Raw genomic sequence first — 14497 nt, forward strand, 5'->3', positions numbered from 1 at the left:
ACAATTGTTCCACCACAGGAACACTAAATTGAACAACTATCAGTGCAAAAATATGTTTTCATAGAAACCAAAAAATAAATAGAGAAGCAGAGAAAGATGGTGGAATAGAAAGCTTTACTGATTGTCCCTCCTGCAAGGACACCAATTTAACATCTACACACAGGCACAAAACCAAAACCAAAACAAACAAACAAACAAAAAAACTTTATAAGAACCAAAAATCAGGTGAACACTCACAGTACCTGTTTTTAATTTCCTATCACCAAGAGGCACTGAAGAGGTAGAAAAAACAGTCTTGAATCGCTGACACCACCCACTCCCCACCCCCTTGCAGTGGCAGTGGAGTGCTGTGTAGAGCTTCTCTGGGTGCTGGGGAAGGGAGAACTCACCAACTTTGAGGCAATAAACTCAGTGCTGTACTGTTAGAGTAGAAAGAAAAATGTGACCAAACTCAGCTGATGCCTGCCCACATAGGGAACATTTAAACCAGCCCTAGCCAAGGAGGAATTGCTGATCCCAGTAGTAAGAACTTGAGTTCCTGCAAACCTTGCCACCATGGGCAAAAGTGCTATGGGTCTCTAAATAAACTTGAAAGGTAGTCTAAGCCATAACGACTGCAACTGTGAGGCAAGTCCTAGTGCTGAACTGGGCCCAGAGACAGTGGACTTGAGGGGCATACAACCTACTGAAACAGCAGCTGCAGCAGCTAAGAGAGTGCTGGCGTCACCTCTTCCTTAACCCCAGGCTGCACAGTTCATGGCTCCAAAAGATATCCCTTCCTTCTGCTTGAAGAGAGGAGAGACAAGAGCAGGGAGAACTTTGTCTTGCATCTTAGATACCAGCTGAACCACAGTAGGACAGGGCGCCGGTTAGAGCGGTTGAGGCCCTCATTCCAGGCCCTAGCTCCCAGATGACATTTCTAGACACACCCTGTGACAGAAGGGAACCCGTTGCTTTGAAGAGAAGGACCCAATCCTAGCAGTATTAATCACCAAGCAAGCCCCTAGGGTCCCCAGTTCTAGGACTTGACTCTTGTACAGCATCTCTGGTCCTTCCCTGGGCCAGAGGGGAGCCCATTGCCCTGAAGGGTGAGTCCCAGGCCAAACAGCATTCACCACAATCTGACTAAAGAGCCCTTGAGCCTTAAGGAAACATCAGCAGTAGTCTAGCAGTACTCCCTGCAACCTGTGGTGGTGGTGGTGGCCATGAAGGGAGGCTCCTCTACTGTTTTAGTCTGTTCTTGCTTGCTATAAAGAAATGCCTGAGATTGGGTAATTTATAAAGAGAAGAGGTTTAAGTGGCTTACAGTTCCACAGGCTCTACAGGAAACATGGCTGTGGAAGCCTCAGGACTCTTTCAATTATGGCAGAAGGCAAAGGGGAAGCAGGCACATCTTACATGGCTGCAGCAGGAGGAAGAGACTGAGGTGGGTGGTGCCACACTCTTTTAAACAACCAGATTTTGCAATAAGTCACTCACTATCAAAAGAATAGCACCAAAGGGGAAATCCACCCCCATAATCCAGTCACCTCCCACTAGGACCCATCTCCAACATTGGGGATTACAATTTGACATGAGATTTGGGCAGGGACATAGACCCAAACCATATCATCTGCTTTTGGAAAAGGGAAGGAAGAGTGAGGAGGACTGCTTCTTGCAGTTTGAGACTCAGCTCAGCTGCAGTACAGTAGAAGACCAGGTAGACTTCTAAGGACTTTTACTCTAGTCCCTGACTCCTGGACTGCACTGCTTGACCCACCTGGGGCCTGGGGGAACTTGCTACCCTGAAGGAAAGGACACAGCCAGGATGGCTTTGTTACCTGCTGATTGTAGAGCCCCAGGGCTTTGAGAAAACATAGACAGTAGTCAGGGAGTGGTTATAGCAGGGCTTGGGCAAGACCTAGTCCTGTGCTGGCTTCAGGTCTGACCTAGTGCAGTCATAGTTGTACTGGTCACAGAGGTGTTTATGTCATTCCACCCCAGCTTTAGGTGGCTCAGAACAGAGAGAGACTCCATTTGTTTGGGAGAAAGTAAGGGAAGGGAACAAGAGTCTATCTGGTAATCCACAAAATCTTGTCCAAACTATCAAGGTGGGACCCCTATGAGTCTGCAAGAACCACAGTGTTGCTGGACTTGGGGTGTTCCCTACAGCAGATACAGCTTAGATCACAACATCCAAGTCCTTTCAAACATGTGGAAAGCCTTCCCAAGAAGGACAGGTACAAACAAGCCCAGATAGTGAAGACTACAATAAATACCTAATTCTTTAATGCCAAGACACTGAAGAACACCTACTAGCATCAACACCATCCACGAAAACATGACCTCACCAAATGAACTAAATAAGGTACCAGGGATCAATCCTGGAGAAACAGAGTAATCTTTCAGACAGAGAATTCAAAACAGCTGTGTTGAGGAAACTCAAAGATACTCAAGATAACACAAAGAAGGAATTCGGAATTCTATCAGATAAATTTAACAAACAGATTGAAATGATCAAAAAGAATTAAGCAGAAATTCTGGAGCTGAAAAATGCAATTGGCACAGTGAAGAATGCATCAGTGTCTTCAATTCATCTAGCAGTATGCTTCTTAGTGAAAACCTTACAGATAAGGAGGTAGTGGCATGACATATTGAAGTACTGAAGGAAAAAAAAAACTTCCCACCTAGAATATGTTCAGCAAAATTATCATTCAAACATGAAGAAGAAATTAAGACATTCCCAAACAAAAAAGAGCTGAGGGATTTTTGTCAACACCAGACCTGTTTTATAAGACATGATAAAAAGGAGTTCTTCAATCTGAAAAAAAAAAAAAAAAAGAATGTTAACGAGCAACAAGAAATCACCTAAAGGTTAACTCACTGGTAATAGTAAATACACAGACAAATACAGAATACCCTAACACTGTAATTGCAGTGTATAAACCACTTATCTTTAGTAGGAAAACGTAAAGAGAAATCTATAAAAAATAATAACTACAGCAACTTTTTAAGAGATAGACAATATAAAAAGATATAGAGACAACAAAAAGACAAAAAATGAGAGAACTGAAGTGAAAAGTTTTTTAGTTTTCTTTTTGTTTGTAATTTTGTGTTTTCTTTCTAATCAGAGTTAAGTTGTTATCAGTTTAAAGTAATTGGTTAAAGATGTTATTTACAAGCCTCATAATAATGACAAAACAAAAACTTATAATAGATACACAAAAAATTAAAAGCAAGAAATTAAAACATATTACCAGAGAAAATCACTTTTACACAAAGGAAGACAGGAAGGAAGGAAGGGAGGACCAACAAAACAACCATAAATCATATAACAAAATGGCAAGAGTAAGACCTTAACTACCAACAACATTGAATAAATGTAAATGAACAAAATTCTCTAATCAAAGGACACAGAGTGGCTGAATGAATTAAAAAACAAGACCGAACCGTATGCTGCCTATAAGAAACTTGCTTCACCTATAAAGATACATATAGGCTGAAAATAAATTGGTGCAAAGAAGTGTTCCATGCAAATGGAAGCAAAAAAGACCAGGAGTAGCTATACTTATATCAGATAAAGTAAACTAAAATTAAAGAGGTAAAAAGAGTCAAAGAAAGTCATCATATAAAGGGGTCAATTCAACAAGAAGCTATAACAATTATAAATATATAGGCACCCAACACTGGAGCACCCAGATATACAAAGTAAATATTATAGTAAAAAAAATAGACCCCCAATACGACAATAGTAGGAGACTTCAACATCTCACTTTAAGTATTGCACAGATCATCTAGACAAAAAATCAACAAAGAAACGTCAGATATAACCTGCACTTTAGACCAAATGGACCTAATAGAAATTTGCAGAACCTTTCACCCAACTGCTGCAGAATACAAATTCTTTTCAAACATGAAACATTTTCAAGTATAGACCACACGTTAGGCCATAAAAAGTCTCAAAAAACTCAAAATAAGTGAAATTATATCAAATGTATTTTCTAATCACAATGGAACACAACTAGAAACCAATAACGAAAGGAACTTTAAACACTCTACAAACACATGGAAATTAAAGAATATGCTCATAAATGACCACTGGGCCAATGGAGGAATTAAGAAAGACGACGTAAAAATTTGTGAAACAAATGAGAATGGAAAAACAACATACCAAAACCTATAGCATACAGCAAAAGTAGTACTGAGGGAAGTTTATAACAACAAATGCCTACATCAAAAAAGTAGAAAAACTTCAAAAACCTAACAATGCAGCTTAAAGAACTGGAAAACAAGAGGAAACCAAACCCAACATTAATAGAACCGAATAAATAATAAAGATCAAAGCAAAAATAATACAATTGAGACAGAAAGTCAATAAAACAAAGTTGTGTGTGTGTGTGTTTTTTGTTTTTTGTTTTTTTTTTTTTGGAAAGATAAACAAAATTGACAAACCTTTAACCAAACTAAAAACAAAAAAAGGTGAGATGATCCAAATAAATGAAATCAGATTTGAAAAGGGAGACATGACAACTGGATACCACAGAAGTTCAAAGGATTAGTAAAGTCTATTTTGAGCAACTATATGCCAATAATTGGAAAACCCAGAAGAAATGGATACACTTCTAAACACATACAATCTATAAAGACTGAACCATGAAGAAATCCAAAACCTGAATAGGCCAATAATAAATAACAAGATAGAAGACATAATAAAAAAAAATCCCATGAAAGAAAAGCCCAGGACCTGATAGCTTCACTGCTTAATTATGCAAAACATCTAAAGAGGAATTAATAACAATTCTACCCAAATTCTTTAAAAAAATAAAAAACCAAAAAGGAAGGAATGCTTCCAAACTCATTCTATGAGGCAAGCATCACCCTGACACTAAAGCCAGACAAAGAAAACTGTACCAGTATCACTGATCAATGTAGTTGCAAAAATACTCAACAAAATACCAGCAAACCAAATTTAACAACACATTAAAACAATCATTCAGTGTAATCAATGAGATTCATTTCAGAAATGCGAGGATAGTTTAAAATAGACAAATCAGTAACTGTAATACATCACATCAAAAGAATAAAGGACAAAGCCCATATAATCATTTCAATACATTCTAAAAAAGCTTTTGATAAAATTTAACATACTTCATGATAAAAACAACCTGAGTACAGAAGTAACATACCTCAGCATGATAAAGCCATATACTAAAAATCCACAGCTAGTATACTAAAAAAGGAAAAACTGAAAGCCTTTCCTCGAAGATCTGGAACAAGACAAGGATGCCTATTTTCACCACTTTTATTCAGCATAGTACTAGAAGCCCTAGCCAGACCAATCAATCAGAGAAAGAAATAAAGGGCATGTAAATTGTAAAGGAAGACAACAAATGAGTCCTGTTTGCAGATGACATCTTAGAAAAGCTTAAAGTTTCCACCAAAAAACAAAACAAAACAAAACAAAAAATCTGTTAGAACTGATAAATTCAGTAAAGTTACAGTATGCAAAAATCAACTTAGAAATATCAGTAGCATTTCTATTTGCCAGCAGCAAACAATCTGAAAAAGCAACCAAGAGAGTGATCCCATTCACAATAACTACAAAAAAGTAAAATACCTAGGAATAAACTTAAAGAAATGAAAGATCTCTACAATTAAAACTATGAAACATTGCTGAAAGAAATTGAATAAGACACTGAAAAAAATTGAAAGATAATCCACGTTCATGGGTTGAAAGAAACAGTTATTTGTTTAAATGTCCATGCTGCCCAAAGCGATTTACATATTCAATGAAATCTCTATCAAAATACCAATGTCATTCTTCACAGAAATGGAAAAAAAAATCCTACAATTTATATGGAACCACCAAAGACCCCAAGTAGCCAAAGCAATCCTGATCGAAAAGAACAAAGCTGGAAGCATCGCACTACCTTATCTCAAATATGCTAGAGACAACCAAGGCAAAAATGGACAAATGGGATCACATCAAGCTAACAAGCTTCTGGACAACAAAGATAATAATCAACAAAGTAAGAGACAACCTACAGAGTGGGAGAAAATATTTGCAAACTACCTGTCTGACAAGGGAATATATAAGGAGCTCAAACAACTCAATAGCAAAAACTCCCAGATAATATGATTAAAATGGGTAAAAGGACTGACATTTCTCAAAAGACATAAATGGCCAATAAGTTTATGAAAAAATTCCCAGCATCACGAATCAGAGAAATGTAAATCAAAATCACAAGGAGATACCATCTCACCATAGTTAAAATGGCTTTTATGAAAAACACAGGGAATAATCAACGCTAACGAGGAGGATATGGAAAAAGGGTAACACCTGTACATTGTTGGTGGGAATGTAAATTAGTATAGCCACTGTAGAAAGCTGTATGAAGCTTCCTCAGAAAACTTAAAATAGAACTATCAGATGATCTGGCAATTCCACTACTGAATGTATATCCAAAAGAAAGGAAATCAATAAATCAAATAGATATCTGCACTCCCATGATTATTGCAGTGCTATTCACAATAGCCAAAATATGGAATCAACCTAAGTGCCTATCAGTGGATGAATACATAAAGAAAATGTAGTATATATACACAATGGAATATTATCCAGCCTTAAGATGAAATCCTGTCATTTGCAGCAACATAGATGGAACTGAAGGTCATTATGTTAAGTGTAATAAGCCAAGCACAGAAACACAAATAGCGCATGTTTTCCTTCATATGTGAAAGCTAAAAAAGTAGTTGTCATGAAGACAGAGAGTAGATTGGTTACCAGAGGCCAGGAAGGTGTGGGGGAATGAAAAGAGGTTGAATAATGGGTACAAACATACAGTATGATGGAGGAAATAAGACCTAATAAGACCTAGTGTTGATAGATCAGTAGGGTGACTATAGTAGGGATGGTTAATGGGTCCAAAAATACAGTTAGACAGAAGGAATAAGATTTGTAGGGCAACTATAATTAACAATAATTTATTGTATATTTCAAAATAACTAAAAGTGGAATTGGAATGTTACTAACCAAAAAAAATAAATGCTTGAGGTGTTGGATAATCCAATTATCCTGATTTGATCGTTACACATTATATGTCTATATCAAAAAATCACATGTACTCCATGTACCCCATAAATATGTACAACTATTATATATTTATAATTAAAAATAAGTATTTATAATATCCAGAATAGGTAAATCTGTAGAGACAGAATACATACTAGTGGTTTGCAGAAACCAGGGCAAGTGGACAGTGCAGAAAAACTGCTTCATTGGTAAGAGGGTTTTACTTTGGAGTATTGGAGATACCATAGAGGCGGCAGTTGAACAACATGCGAATAGAATCAATTCCACTGAATTCTTCACTTGAAAATAATTAATTTTATGTAATTTCACCTCGATGATTTTTTTTTTAAAGAATATTCCACATGGCTCATGGAATTGCCAGAGAGGCTGAAGAACCAGGCATGGAAAACTGACAGGAAAAAGGGGAGTTCAGCCAGCCAGAATTACATAGAATTCATGCTACAGAATCAGTGTGGAGAGACACTGCTGCTCTGAGACTGAGGACACATTCCACAGATTGCAGAGAAGCATTCTCTATCCAATTGCAGATGGTGGCACAGGCAGTGTTACTCCCTGGAAGAAGAATGCTGTGCCACTGTCAAAAATTTAATTTTTTATTGTATCTGCATCTTGGGTTTATTATCTTAGACTCCTTAGCAGGCACATCTGACTAGCTGACTCTAATTCAATTGCCAATATCCTAGCTCAAAGGGGGTTGGGAAGGTAAAGCATTTGACTTTTTCTGCTCATGTAGTGACAGGTTTCACCGATTCACAGGGCAAAAAAATTCCTCAACAAAGAAACGGTTCAGATGTTGAATAGGCTTTTCTCCAAATGGTAAATGTCTACTGTATATTTGACCCCTTTTTTGGGAGGTTCCAGCTAATGAAATAAAAAAACTAAAATACTCAATATAAATATTGAAAAGGGGGGAAATTATCTCCATTTGCAGATGACATGCTTGGAACACTCAGTGAAGAACTCCAAGAACTACTGACAAAATGTATCAAAATGGCTGAATATCAAGCTACCAATGAGTTTCTTCACAGAATTGGAAAAAACTGCTTTAAAGTTCATATGGAACCAAAAAAGAGCCCGCATCTCCAAGACAATCCTAAGTCAAAAGAACAAAGCTGGAGGCATCACGCTACCTGACTTCAAACTATACTACAAGGCTACAGTAACCAAAACGGCATGGTACTGGTACCAAAACAGAGATATAGACCAATGGAACAGAACAGAGTCCTCAGAAATAATACCACACATCTACAGCCATCTGATCTTTGACAAACCTGAGAAAAACAAGAAATGGGGAAAGGATTCCCTATTTAATAAATGGTGCTGGGAAAATTGGCTAGCCATAAGTAGAAAGCTGAAACTGGATCCTTTCCTTACTCCTTATACGAAAATTAATTCAAGATGGATTAGAGACTTAAATGTTAGACCTAATACCATAAAAATCCTAGAGGAAAACCTAGGTAGTACCATTCAGGACATAGGCATGGGCAAAGACTTCATGTCTAAAACACCAAAAGCAACGGCAGCAAAAGCCAAAATTGACAAATGGGATCTCATTAAACTAAAGAGCTTCTGCACAGCAAAAGAAACTACCATCAGAGTGAACAGGAAACCTACAGAATGGGAGAAAATTTTTGCAATCTACTCATCTGACAAAGGGCTAATATCCAGAACCTACAAAGAACTCCAACAAATTTACAAGAAAAAAACAAACAACCCCATCAAAAAGTGGGCAAAGGATATGAATAGACATTTCTCAAAAGAAGACATTCATACAGCCAACAAACACATGAAAAAATGCTCATCATCACTGGCCATCAGAGAAATGCAAATCAAAACCACAATGAGATACCATCTCACACCAGTTAGAATGGCGATCATTAAAAAGTCAGGAAACAACAGGTGCTGGAGAGGATGTGGAGAAATAGGAACACTTTTACACTGTTGGTGGGATTGTAAACTAGTTCAACCATTATGGAAAACAGTATGGCGATTCCTCAAGGATCTAGAACTAGATGTACCATATGACCCAGCCATCCCATTACTGGGGATATACCCAAAGGATTATAAATTATGCTGCTATAAAGACACATGCACACGTATGTTTATTGCAGCACTATTCACAATAGCAAAGACTTGGAATCAACCCAAATGTCCATCAGTGACAGATTGGATTAAGAAAATGTGGCACATATACACCATGGAATACTATGCAGCCATAAAAAAGGATGAGTTTGCGTCCTTTGTAGGGACATGGATGCAGCTGGAAACCATCATTCTTAGCAAACTATCACAAGAACAGAAAACCAAACACCGCATGTTCTCACTCATAGGTGGGAACTGAACAATGAGATCACTTGGACTCAGGAAGGGGAACATCACACACCGGGGCCTATCATGGGGAGGGGGGAGGGGGGAGGGATTGCATTGGGAGTTATACCTGATGTAAATGACGAGTTGATGGGTGCAGCACACCAACAAGGCACAAGTATACATATGTAACAAACCTGCACGTTATGCACATGTACCCTACAACTTACAGTATAATAATAATAAATAAATTAAAAAAAAAAAAAAAAAAAAAAAAAATGGCTGAATACTAGATGAATATACAAATACCAATAGTTTTTATAACTCATTAGAAATGGATATTCGAAAAACTTCCATTACCATAGGATTAAAAAAGTAGTAAATAACTAAGAAAACATATAACAAAATGTTAGGACTATAATTCTAAAATCTTGTCTAAGGATAAAAAACAAATCTTGAACAAACAGACATACTATATCTATCATTAATGGGAACAGTTAACATAGTTTAATGTTTTCATTGGATTAATATATGATTTTAGGCTCACTCTTAAATTTTAGTGATCAGCTATTTTAACTAATTTCATTCAATTGGTTTTAGATTCCTTGTCATAATGAAGTTATCATATTTTTAGCCACTGTTTGTTTTTTCTATCGGTGAAGTCTTAATATATAAGACATGTCTTCCTTAATAGGTAAGCAAAATTTTACTCAATTTAGACTTTGGTTTCAACTGCCTGTGAAAGAACATTCATCTTGGACCTCAGCATTAGATGTTTTTGAGTTAACATACCTAAGGCTTACTTTCTTCGTCCGTAAATGATCACAATAGTTTTTCCAAATAAAATTTAGAGATAATGCATACAAAATTCTTAGTATAGTTCTTGGTACATAATAAATACGTTGTGAATATTTATGGGTCTTCTGTCTTCTAATATCTGACAAAATAGTTTTCTTGGAATCCTCCAAAACAAACAATAATTTGTTTATTGAATGACTAAATGAATTAAATATTAGGTAAAAAATAGTAACATAGTATGAAGTAAAGACAGTGGGATAAGTTCCAAAATTGCCCTGTGTGAAGAACATTTTTTTAAAATAATTTTTTTTTTGGGAGATGGAGTTTAGCTCTTGTTGCCCAGGCTGGAGTGCAATGGCACGATCTCAGCTCACTGCAACCTCCACCTCCCAGGTTCAAGTGATTCTCCTGCCTCAGCCTGCCGAGTAGCTGGGATCACAAGTATGCACCACCACCACACCCAGCTAGTTTTTGTATTTTTAGTAGAGATGGGGCTTCACCATGTTGGCCAGGCCGTTCTCAAACTTGTGACCTCAGATGATCCTGCCTCAGCCTCCGAAATGCTATGATTACAGGCATGAGCCACAGCGCTGGCCAAGTTTTAAAAGCTCTTTTTAAAATGAAGGATTAGGTTACATGAGAAAAATTGTTATGACTAATAGTCATCAGTCAGCAATTATATATAAAAGCCATAGGATCATTTGATTGAGGCACATTAACATCTGTCTGCTGGATTCTATTACTGAATTTGAAATACTAACTTAAAAAATTTATATTCATAGTTTTTATTGACCTAAACTGGCCACATTTAAACTGCTAATGGTTCCTATTTTTATCAGAAAAAGGACGGAAAAATATCTCACTGTGAAATGTGTCATCCTCCAGGAGTTTCATCAAATTGTTTTGCCCACTAGCTACAATAAAGCTAACGCATTTACTAATGTAAAATAGCACACTGGTTTTGTTGAGGTTTATTTACTATTCTAATGATTATTTCAGTGGAGCCAGTGCTTTAAATGACAGCCACATGGATAATTGCTTTGTAATGTGTTTTCTTTTCAATTTAATCAGGTTTAACTTTGTATCTAATAGAACTAGTGCCTTTAAAATGTTGTGGTTGGTATAATATGAATGAAAAATAATTTATTTGTAAAATGTCTGAACATCTTAGTTCTAGTACCATCCACTGTGTTCTTTTCAAAGTACTGCTTAATAGCAATAAGAACAAGTCATTGTTCATTTGATAAATTAAGTTTCATATTTGAGAATTTGTATTCTAGATTTATTATAAATTCTACCAACTAGGAAAGGTAAGATTGTTAGCTCTCTTTTCTGTAAACCTTGAGCTTTGTGACTGCTATCCTTTTGAAATGGAACTTGATACCTACAAGGGCCACTTACTGAAACTTTTGCTGTCACAGATTTGTCTATTTAAATCTAAAGCACTGTGTATTAGCCTGTTTTCATTGCTGTAAAGGAATACCTGAGAGGGGGTAATTTATAAAGAAAAGTTTATTTCGACTCATGATTCTGTAGGCTGTACAGGAAGTGTGGTGCTGGCGGCTGCTTCTGCTGAAGGCCTCAAGAAGCTTACAATCATGCTGGAAGAGTGAGGTGTGTCACATGACCAGAAAGAATAAGAAAGAGAAGAGGGAGGTCTTAGATTCTTTTAAACAGCCAGATTCCATGTGAACTAACAGAGTAAGAACACACTCATTACTATGGGGAGGGCATCAAGCCATTCATGAGGAAACGTCCCGCATGACCCAAACACCTCCCACTAGGACTCACCTTTAACATTGGGTATCAGAATTCAGCATGATATTTGGAGGGGACAAACATTCAAACTATATCACACTGTCACTTGACTCTTTATTCTCTTCATAGTATATTTTGATAATTATATCTTAATTATAATATAGTAAAATTTATCAATTTTCTGTTATGGTTAATAATTTTTATATTCTGTTCAAGAAACTTTTCTATATTTCAAAGTCATAAGGACATTTTTATATTCTCTGTCAAAGTTTTATTATTTAGTTTTTCACGCTTAGATTTATAACCCACCCTGAATTGTTTTCATGATGATGTGAGGTAGGGTAAAGTTTATATTTTTTCATCTGAATAGAATTTTCTTTCCCCTCTAAACTGCAGTACCACCTTTTCCTAAATTAAGGTTCATCCATCTATGCATGTTTTTGCTCTGGTCTTCCCATTCTAATTCAATAGTCTGTTTAATAATTCAGCAAGCCTTTTTTATAAAGGCTTTTTTATGGGTCAGGAGGTGTGATAGTGGCCAGATGTGGTGGCTCACACCTATAATCCCACGCTTTGGGAGGCTGATTGGGAGGATCATGTGAGGCCAGGAGTTCGAGACCAGACTGGGCAACAAAGTGAGACCCTCCAACTCCCAATCTCTACAAAACATAGAAACAATTGCATGTGCCTGTAGTCCCAGCTACTCAGGGGGCTGAGGTGACAAGGATCACTTAAGCCCAAGAGTTCAAGGCTGCAGTGAGTTATGACCGCACCAATAGACTGAAGTCTCAGTGACAGACAGAGACCCTGACTCTTAAATAAAAAATCATGATAGTAAATATTTTGGACTCTGTGGGCCAAGATGCAAAATTGAAGATACTGTATAGATTTTTACATAACAAGAGGGAAAACAAATTTCCACAAATTTTTAATTGATGAAAATCAAAATATAATAAAACTTGAGTACAAATTTTTGTTATAGTGGTCTACTAGTGAGAAGAACTGAATTTTTTTTTTAATGGCAGGGATAATATTTTTGCTAAATTGGGATTCATAGTTAGTGTTCCCTATCATAAAAATCATTTGCGAATGTTTATATGTTAATGCTAATTTGTAATGAGAGTTTATGTATTTCATCATGAAAAATATCTTTTTATACACAGTAACTATAAAATACTAATATTGAGCCACTCATATGACTTTTATTGAACATATTCATCAACTGGAAGGCATTTATAGAATCTCATTTTAGCATGTCATTACATTGCAGGTTAATCACTTTCTAGTTAAAGGGTTAGGTGGAACCTCCTCAATTTCACTGTTAAATTAATTTTAAAATATGGAAATGCCCTTTGCACTTGCATCAAAGTCCCAAAAACTCTACTAGAAAGGTAGTTTGAGCTTGGAAAATATATCCACTGCAAACTGTATAGTATTGAAGATCTTGTTTCTTGTTTTAATTTTTGCTAGCATGGGAAGCATATAAAGCTACTTGTCATTTTTTATGATTCAAAAATTTATTGTCAAAATGACTTTAATTCAGTATGTTTCACATCTAACCATTGTCTTGCTTTGTGATTTTGGGTTGAATTTATTAAATAGCTATTAAGTTTGCTGCAAAAGGTAATTTCTAAAGCCATTCAGTGTTTGATATACTGGTTGAGGTGGTTCTTATTGTTCAGAAAAATTGCAATCTCAGCCCTGTGCTCAAAAAATCACAGTAAAACTTTACCACTGCTAAGCCAGAAAACTACTGTTTCATGGGGAAAATCTAAGTATTCAAGTTATACTTCAGACAAAAATTCTTGGAAGTAATAAAGTCCACAAGAGCAAATGAAGTTCATTGTTGTTCCACTGCTTCAATATCACATGATAGATTCAAATATTTTCCTCAAAATACCTACGGATGAGTAATACAATGAAAAACCAAGGTTTTAATCAACTTATACTTTTACACCTTTGTAAATTTGTCAACCAAAGACTTTCCCTGCTCCAGATGTTTTTAGCATCATCAATTATAACACATCTTGATAGATTCCACTTCAGATTTTACTGAATTAGTGTTTTCCCAACTTCTCTGAAAATATATCTTACCTGTAGTTTCTCTATATAAAGAGTCTAATATTTATTTCACTTCAAATTTGGCATTGTCTCTAGGAATAAACACTTGCTCAGTATCAATATGATCTGTGGGCTCATCTAGTCAAGGAAAACAACTTGAAATCATTTGCCTTATTCTTTAGTTGGTTACCGATGTTTCTTCTCTTCAAGTAACTCTTCTCACCATAAGCCTAATAGTGTTAAATAATTTTCTCTAGACACATTTTTTTCTCTCTTGCAATCAAACAATCTAATTAACCTACCAATGGTAAATGGCTTTCTTCATGTGACTAACAAATGAGCCATTTGGAAACTCACTTTGGTTGCAGTCTCCTTCACTGTTTCTTGGTAAATAATTTATGTTATAATAAAATGTTGTTTTTAATTTTTTAATTTTTCTGACCATTATATTCCTGAGAGTTGGGAATATCACAAGTGTTTAGTCTGGTAAGCAGATGTACA

This window comes from Papio anubis, unplaced genomic scaffold (assembly GCF_008728515.1).
Source record: "Papio anubis isolate 15944 unplaced genomic scaffold, Panubis1.0 scaffold200, whole genome shotgun sequence".
In the NCBI taxonomy this organism is placed as follows: Eukaryota; Metazoa; Chordata; class Mammalia; order Primates; family Cercopithecidae; genus Papio; species Papio anubis.